The 8,544-nt window shown below is 36.3% G+C and overlaps 1 pseudogene; it reads left to right on the forward strand.

The window, feature by feature from the left end:
- On the forward strand, positions 1 to 4,690 carry LOC132185002 (cytochrome P450 98A2-like; annotated as a pseudogene).
- Positions 4,691 to 8,544: the final 3,854 nt, after the last annotated feature.

Consider the following 8,544-nt stretch of genomic DNA (forward strand, 5'->3'; position numbering starts at 1 on the left):
ATGCCTTTCTCCTTATTTTCTCCAATGTCTCTCCCTTTAATACCCATTTCACTTATCGTCCTCCTCCATGCATACAAGCTCTACCAATGGCTAAGATTCAAGCTCCCACCGGGGCCTCACCCGTGGCCGATCGTCGCAATCTCTTCGACATAAAGCCGGTGAGGTTCCGGTGCTTTGCCGAGTGGGCACACACATACGGCCCCATTATATCGGTGTGGTTTGGCTCCACGTTGAACGTGATCGTGTCGAACTCGGAGTTGGCTAAGGAAGTACTTAAGAAACATGACCAAAAATTGGCCAATAGGCATAGAAGTAGGTCGGCTGCTAAGTTTAGCAGGGATGGCAAAGACCTTATATGGGCAGATTATGGACCTCACTATGTGAAGGTCAGGAAGGTTTGCACCCTTGAGCTTTTCTCGCCAAAAAGGCTCGAGGCTCTTAGACCCATTAGGGAAGATGAGGTCACAGCCATGCATGGTTGAATCCATTTTCAACGACTGCACCAATCCTGGTATGCCTTTTTTCTTCTTCTTTATTTTTTTATTTTTTTATTTTTATTTTTTATTTTTTCAAATGCTGTTGTTATAGCTATATATATCTACTTCTTTAGATCGATAGGAGATGAAAAAAATAACATTTCTCTACATGTAAACTATTAATGTTGACTTTCTTTTTCTTTGTTCTTGATTATTTCCTTTTAATTTTTTGACTCGTCCTTTAGTCCTTATAAATCTGTTATTATTATTATTACTACATGGAGATACGTGCTTAATTACGTGTGTTTGATAGATTGAGATACCCTAAAATTCCATTTAAATTTGAGATTTTCAAATTTATAAATATCAGTCGTTCATCTCATTTAAGCGTTAAAAATAAATCATGTTTTAACATTTAATGAGGAAACATGACTTATTAAATTTCTTGGGAATGGATTGAAAAATATCCAGTTCATGTCTCCTAGAGTCATTTTTATGACTAGAAACAAAATGACAAAGTCATAAAAATCACTTCAAGCTTATTTTGTATTTTTGTTTTGTATGGATTGTTAGTTTCTAGTTTGTTTTGTATTTTTAGTTTCTAGATATTTGGGTTGAGGATGTTTTTTATTTAGTTTCTAGTTTCTAGTTGTTTTTTATTTTTGTTTTGTATTTGAATAGATCGAGTAGACTAGATTTAGGACATGGGTAGCCCAAATACAAAACAAAAATAAAAAACAACTAAAAACTAAAAATCTGACCGTAAGAGTTAAGCCCCTACACCAATATACTACATCCTCAACCCGAAGGCCAGGACAATCAAAAAACAAAAACCCCACAAGCAGCAACGGAGGAGCACAGCATCATAGATAGCCCTTTGGAAGATACGTCTTGGCCGAAGAAGACGATCAGATCTAAGGTTGAAGAGACTAGATCTGAATTTAGATCTAGATCTAGATCAACAAACTATATCTAAAGCAACCTTCAAAAAACGAAGACTAGTGGAGTCTACAGAGAAGACACTGAGCATTGCTACCGTGAAAGAGGAGGAGGAAAAATCTAGATCTAGATTTTTTTTGTTCTTGAAGTTCTTCTTGGTGTTGTCTAGAAGAAAATAGAAAGATAAATTCTAGAGAGAAGGCGTAACCTCTCTCGCTTAGGATCGGATAAGAAATTAATAATAAAGTGATAGTTTGAAGAAATGTGTGTACTTGCGCACCCTAAAGAATTCTATATGTCGTTCAATGGTTCATCTGCCTCTTGATAGAAATCTACTTGGACCAAAAAAAAAGAAGAAGTATGTAATGTGAAACAAAGAGCAAGAAGTAAACTACATAATATATTCTATTATTCTATTAAATAATAGAGGTAAAACAATTTGGGTACAACAAGATTGTTTGGTAATTTCAACAAGTCCTACAAGAAAGCAGGTAAATCTAATAGAAAATAAAGAATTTATTAAATCATTTTGAGGTGACGAAGAAAGGGCTTTGTCGTCGTTTAGTAGGTGGGAAATACAGGCAAAAAGATAGAAATACACTCTTTTAAAACAATAAAGTCATAAAGTATTGAAGATGAATTATCGAAAAAATAAAGTCATAATTTAGCTATCTTTAAAAAAAAAATAAATAGTTAAATTATTTGCAAAATATTCATAATCTATTTTATTGCGAAGTCTTATTTTAATAATTTTTTTTAACTGAAAATGCTTTTTGCGGTTGTCGCTCATACAGACCGACTAAAAAAATGATTAGAAGGCTTTTATAGATGTCGGATCAAATGAAAGGGTTTTCATTAGAGCCTTCAATTATTTGGCCTTATATTTTAAAGGGGTTATTTATAATTCTCGCATTAATTTGAATAGAAAAAATTAAATGAAAAGTTTTTTTTTTTTTTTTTTGCAGATAATTATGGGAAAAGTTTGTTGGTGAAGAAATATTTGGGAGCAGTGGCATTTAACAACATTACAAGACTGGCATTTGGGAAGCGGTTTGTGAACGCACAGGGCGAAATAGACGAGCAAGGGTTGGAATTCAAGGCAATCGTGGGCAATGGAGTGAAGCTTGGCGCATCCCTTGCCTTGGCGGAGCACATTTCATGGCTTCGTTGGATGTTTCCAGTAGAGGAAGACGCATTTGCCAAGCATGGGGCAAGGAGGGACCGACTCACTAGAGCTATCATGGAAGAGCACACCCAGGCACGCAACAACAGTAGTGGTGGTGCCAAGCACCATTTTGTTGATGCCTTGCTTACGTTGCAGGACAAATATGACCTCAGCGAGGACACCATCATTGGACTCCTTTGGGTACCTCGATTTTAGTATCAGCGCATAGATATAAATTTATATAAGACAATTATAATCCAATCGATTTAATTAAACTGATTAAACTCTTTAGCCTTAACTTGATAATTTTGTGTTGGGTTCGCGGGTTGTGTTAAAAATTGCCAACTCAATCAATTAAACGAATCAGACCCTTAAATCATAATCCGATAATTTCATATTTAGTTTGTGTTAAATTCCTGAGTCGTGTTAAAAATTACCAATCCTAATTGAATACTATGATTTGTGCAGGACATGATCACAGCAAGCATGGACACAACCGCAGTCTCAGTAGAATGGGCTATGGCCGAGCTAATAAAAAACCCAAGGGTGCAACACAAGGCTCAAGAGGAGCTAGATCGTGTTATTGGATTCGAACGCGTGATGACAGAAACCAATTTTATTGTCTTGCCCTACCTACAATTAGGGCTGTTAAGTGAGCGAAGCGTCTCGCGAGCAAGGTCGGGCTCGGCTCGCATAAGCTCGGCTCGTGCTCGACTCTAATATTAAATGAAGCACTTCACGAACACAAATCCTAGCTCGAATATTAAACGAAGCAAGCTCGGCTCGACTCGGCTAAGCTCGTGAACAGCTCGTATAAGCTCGAGTGTGTATATATATATATATATAAACTAAGTAATACATAATTAATTATAAATCTCATAATTATTAAAACCTTAAAATTGCATTTATATTTAAGCGTTAGAGAATGAAAAATTCTAGACCCTTCGTGATCAAAGAGAGAGAGAGCAATCATTAAAAAGACCTCGATTCAATTAGAGCATATCCAAACGAAAGGAAGAAGAATCAAGCAGAAACTATTGAGGGAGATTGCGAAAGGCATAAACTATTAAAGAATCAAACAGACCCAAACACTATCACTACCTGTCTGGTGAGTGAGAGTGAGAGAGTGGGAAATGAGAGTTTAAGTGGAAGATCCGTTGTGACTGGTGAGGTGGATTGGAGAGAAACGTTAAAAAAATATTTTTTTGTAGGGGGTGTTGTCCCAATGCAGTTTGAATGCAACATGTTAACTTGTCCCACATTGTTAAGAAAACATCAATCTTCAAGTTTGCTTATCTATAAAATGATGCATATCCTCTCTCTTTGAAACCAAATGCCTTGTTGTATTGACTCAGGCTCCATACTCGACTAGTCAGGCTAAGCAAATGCTCATATGCAAACTAACTTCTTAAGCCGTTTAAGAGTACTTGAAGTTAAAAAAAAATTAAAAACAAAAACATTAAATATAAGAGCCAGCTCGCGAGCTGGCTCGGCTCGACTTATTATTAGCTCGAGCTCGATTTTTTTGGCTCGCCCTTAAGTTCGACTCGAGCTCGAGCTCGACTAAAATTTAAACGAGCCAAGCCTAAACAAGGGAAGCTCGCTCAAGCTCGGCTCGTTTACACCCCTACCTACAATGTGTGGCCAAAGAGGCGTTAAGGTTGCACCCTCCAACCCCATTGATGCTCCCCCATCGAGCCAACGCCGATGTCAAAATTGGTGGCTATGACATCCCTAAGGGATCAAATGTTCACGTTAATGTTTGGGCCATAGCACGCGATTCTATAGCATGGAAGAACCAAACCGAATTTTTCCCCGAGCAGTCCTTGAGGAGGACATTGGTATGAAGGGCCATGATTTTCGGCTACTTCCATTTGGTGTGGGCCAGCGGGCGTGCCTTGGTGCACAACTTGGTATCAATTTAGTCACGTTCATACTTGGTCACCTGTTACACCATTTTGTTTGGACACCACCTAAAGGGATCAAGCCTGAAGAGGTTGACATGTCAAAAAATCCTAGATTGGTCACTTACATGAGAACTCCGGTGCAAACTGTGGCCAATCCGAGGTTACCATCGCACTTGTACAAGCGTGTGGCAGTGGAAATGTAACAAACACTGGATTTGTCAACCTACATGCGGAAGCCATGGCCAATTGGAGGTTGCCATTGCACTTGTACAAGCATGTGGCAGCGGACACGTAATTTTTAATATTTTTATTTATCTTCCTTGAGGTTTTCTATTATGAAGTTGTGATAAATTGTAATTCTGGTGAGATCATAAAAGAAAACTCAGAAGTCAACGGTACACAAAGGGAAAGAATAAATGGATTGTTATAAATTGGGTTCCTTTGAAGCTTATTAGCTTAGCCCCATTAGATTGGGTAGGACAGGCTCAGGCTACCAATTGGGACACCTTCTACTTATAGTATGCCCACACTCGACTTAGCCCAATTGATTTCGACTCTGTTGAGTCGTCTCACAAGCAATCCTCCCAAGTAAAAGCTTTCGTTTGTGTCTGCTTATAATAGAAATATTTGGCATTTGTCTTATTAAAGTGGGCTGGGCTCATCTTGTCGTTTGGCTGCAGGCTTACAAAACTTCGAGCTCAATTCCTGATCGGCTCGAGAATCTAGTCAATGCTAGATTTTAACGAGCTGAATTCGAACATACATCCAAAACTCCGCTCGAGCTCGAGTCGAGTTTGAGCTCGACGAATAATGTATTCAAGTTGAGTATTTTTAAGGAGTACGGTGGGAGGGGATATGGGTTGGTCCTCAAAAATTGCATTGGTTTTAATACCAAAATAAAAAATGTTACATAATCTTTCACTTTTATTAAGTGTTTACTCTTTAAGATGGTAATTGTCATGTCAGCTTTTCACTATAATGACATATGCTTAGAACCTGTTTGAGATTAGGTTAAGAGGGTAAAAATTATATTTTAAGGCCTAAAAAATTGTGCCAAACAAATTTTTTTGCATATTTGGTAGAAGAAATTCAAATGCACTTTTTTTTTTTTTTTTTCACTCTAAAAATGATCAAAAACACATTTTTGAGAAAATCTTAAAAATAAAGTTTTTTTAAGAAAAACATGTTTTTAACTTTAAAAGCTATATTTCTTAATTCAATCACAAACATGCTCTAAATCTGAATCAATAAAAGAACTACAACATAAATACTATAATTATTTTATAGCACCTAAGCTAAATCTGTATCTGCAATTATCCTGTTAGAAAATAAGTAGTTGAGAATATAAAAGTGAAAGTTCGTATATCATTTCTCATATGGAAATGGTTACTCTCGATGCTGCATCATCAACCCTGCCCCCTAAACTTTCTCAATTTGTCTAGGATTTCAGGGACATCAGACATGTAGCATCTACTAGAAGCAATGTTAGATTATCAAACTGCTACTTGTTGCTCATAAATCAGTCTCCAAGTTTGGTGAAACTACATGGCAAATAAACAACCACTCAATTACAGGAATGTCTTACAAAAGAATATTATTGTTTTCCATTTAAAAATAAATTGCATAGGAGCTCACGGAGTCCGAAAGTAGATCTTGTATTTCAGCATTGAATTGAGTAGCCATTGGAAGTAGCGTAACTACAAACTCCACTAAACTATAATCCCTTAAATTCTTTCAATTTAAGGGAATTCGACCCCAAAAGATTAAAAACAGAATTTTTTTTTTAAGAAGTTTGAAATTATGATACTTTACAAAAAAGAGAAAATGTTTTAAGGCCTGTAGTATTGGGATTCTCAATAATTGGCTGCTTAAATTATATTGCCTCGTATAGAATAGGATGCGGGTTCACTTACTTTGAGTAGGTGTTCCTACACCCTAGGATGTCCTATGCAAGTGAGTCCTACAACCCATTTTTGGTGGTATTGTTTGAATTACTTGCAATTCATTATCGATGGTCTTTATTCGATAGACTACCTTTAAAATTAAGATTGGGATCCCTTAAAATTAGGGTGCTTGAATTTCATTTTAAGAGATCAAGCAAAGTTGTGAGCTACCTTTACTTAAAGTGCAAGGCCTATCTGCTAGGAACAAGTAGGCTCCGCAACCCTATTTTTTAAGCTATCTAAATTTCAATAAAATTCAACCAGCTTAATTTCTAGAACTTCCTCATCCTTAAAATCATTCCAAATCTGCCTTCTTCTTGTTCACCCTTTCTGCTCTCAGTTGCTCTAATCTCCCATTATCAAATGATACAGTTAATAAATTTAAGAAAAAAATATTCTCCATCTATTTTTTAGTGTGAGAAGCTTTCATCCCTGTCTTAGCCCTAGCACGTACTGATATTTCTGCTTGGACTTATCGTTGGGAGCTCACACGCGCTTGATTTTGTGTTTCCTTATTTGGTTAGAAAAGAAAAGGAAAAATTAAAAACCTTACAGTGAACTATGTTTGGTACAATGCACCGACAGCTGTATCCCCCCTGCTGGAGCAGATAACTCCTCGAAGGGCGGGTGCTGCGTATGTTCATTGTTCATCAGGATTTGCTATCTCGGTTGCCTCTTGACTCTCGAGTCTTGAATATGTAGGGCCGAGAAGGGCCCATATCTCTCGTGCATTCATTTCATAGCATCGAACCCTGACCGTACGTGATGATTGATCCAAGACCACCTAACTTGGCTTCGGAATTCTCACAATACGACAGAAGGTAAACAAAACAAATTCTTTTTTTGAAAAAAATAATAAAAAAAGTTCGTTAAAGGCTGTGGTAAGATGATTATAACTACACGTTGGAGTATGTGCCCCTCTGTTATTTACATTAGATTCACTGGGATTCTCATATAGATATATATATATATATACTCACACTTTCAAAGGGTTTGCACATGCACTCTCTAACATATTCGGAAAACTAGAGAAACAGATAGTCGTTGGAGCCATTTCTTTTTTCCTAAACATAAAGAAGTCTAAGGTCTATATTCTTTTTTATTTCTCTATACTCGAGAAACATGTTTATTTTTTAATAACGTATAAGAAAAATATGTGTTTCTCACAAGTTAAAGCACCGTTATAAGATGAAGCAACACAAATTTTAGTCTCTGCAAAAAAGTCATTAGTCAAAGAGATGCATAACACGCAACCAGACTACAATAATACACAACTACAATGTCTCTGTCTGCAATTTATTATCCATCTGCCTAAGTGCAAACTAAGTCATTGTTGCAATATCTTCCTCCCCAAGTTGCCAATATGCTAGTATGATATATAGATATATAGCATAATCACTCATAAAACACTATTTTGTGCAATAAATTAGTTAGAGGCCCACTTTATATCGCATTGAAGGTTTTTTCAGTCTCTCCTCATAGATTTTGTTGACTTTTTCTCTTTATTTGCGAGAGCCTCGTTGCCAATCCGGTCATCCAAAAATTTGCATCGACATGACGGCACATTGCTTTTACTTTAGCTCTAGGTTGAAGAAGATCATTGATGTAGTAATTGAAACGGTTAGACTATTAATTAAATTATTAAATTAATTAGTTTTTATGGGTTTAAGTTTTTTTAATATAAATGATAAACATCTTGACTTCCAATATTATATATCTTTTGATTTGAGATCAATAATAATTTAACATGATGAGAGTGTGATCTACAAATAGGTTGATCTGTTGCTTACCCATGGAAGGTGCATGAACAATATTCATTTCATTTCATTTTGTATTGAAGTGTTTAAGGGCATATTCTTCCCCACTTCCCGTTTGGCTCTTGCCAAGCTCAGGCTACGTGTATAATTGCTTAATCGAGGCAAAAGTAACTAGTGTTTTGAGATTGTTAATATATATATATTCTCTCTGATCATCATGATGCAGCATGCATGGATCCATGAGATAATTTACATATTTTTATTTATAATTTTCAGGGCTACTATCCTACCCTATATATACATATAATTGTGGAGGAGTTTAGACACCATGTGATACTTTACTTTATCTCTTAATTA

Source organism: Corylus avellana, chromosome 2, assembly GCF_965113065.1.
Source record: "Corylus avellana chromosome 2, dhCorAvel1.hap1.2, whole genome shotgun sequence".
Taxonomy (NCBI): Eukaryota; Viridiplantae; Streptophyta; class Magnoliopsida; order Fagales; family Betulaceae; genus Corylus; species Corylus avellana.